This window comes from Arachis stenosperma, chromosome 2 (assembly GCF_014773155.1).
Source record: "Arachis stenosperma cultivar V10309 chromosome 2, arast.V10309.gnm1.PFL2, whole genome shotgun sequence".
Classification (NCBI taxonomy): Eukaryota; Viridiplantae; Streptophyta; class Magnoliopsida; order Fabales; family Fabaceae; genus Arachis; species Arachis stenosperma.
Window position 1 is genome coordinate 52,650,893 of NC_080378.1, and position 830 is coordinate 52,651,722.

Here is an 830-nt window from a genome sequence, read left to right on the forward strand (position 1 = left end):
TCTGCCATTACAGGGTTTTCAGGATCATAAGCGTCTTCTTCAGGAGAGGCCTCTTTAGTACTGTTGGATGCATTTTGCCATCCATTCAGACTTTGAGAAATCATGTTGACTTGCTGAGTCAACATTTTGTTCTGAGCCAATATGGCATTCAGAGCATCAATTTCAAGAACTCCCTTCCTTTGAGGCATCCCATTACTCACGGAATTCCTCTCAGAAGTATACATGAATTGGTTATTTGCAACCATGTCAATGAGTTCTTGAGCTTCTGCAGGCGTTTTCTTTAGGTGAATGGATCCACCTGCAGAATGATCCAGTGACATCTTAGAGAACTCAGACAGACCATAATAGAATATATCTATCATGGTCCACTCTGAAAACATGTCAGAAGGACACTTTTTGGTCATCTGCTTGTATCTTTCCCAAGCTTCATAGAGGGATTCACCATCTTTTTGTTTGAAGGTCTGAACATCCACTCTAAGCTTGCTCAGCTTTTGAGAAGGAAAGAATTTAACCAAGAAGGCCGTGACCAGCTTATCCCAAGAGTCCATGCTATCCTTAGGTTGTGAGTCTAACCATGTTCTAGCTCTGTCTCTTACAGTAAAAGGGAAAAGCATGAACCTGTAGACTTCAGGATCTACTTCATTAGTCTTAATAGTTTCACAAATCTATAAGAACTCAGTTAAAAACTGGTAGGGATCTTCTGATGGAAGTCCATGAAACTTGCAGTTTTGTTGCATTAGAGCAACTAGTTGAGGTTTCAGCTCAAAATTGTGTGCTCAATGGCAGGAATTGAGATGCTTCTTCCATTAAACTTGGAAGTAGGTGTAGTA

At 40.5% G+C, this 830-nt stretch overlaps 1 non-coding gene across 1 annotated transcript; it reads left to right on the forward strand.

Moving 5' to 3' along the window:
* Nucleotides 1-378: 378 nt before the first annotated feature.
* Nucleotides 379-482, forward strand: LOC130963811 (small nucleolar RNA R71). Its single transcript, XR_009079931.1, has one exon. It is a non-coding gene; the product is annotated as a small nucleolar RNA R71 (small nucleolar RNA).
* Nucleotides 483-830: the final 348 nt, after the last annotated feature.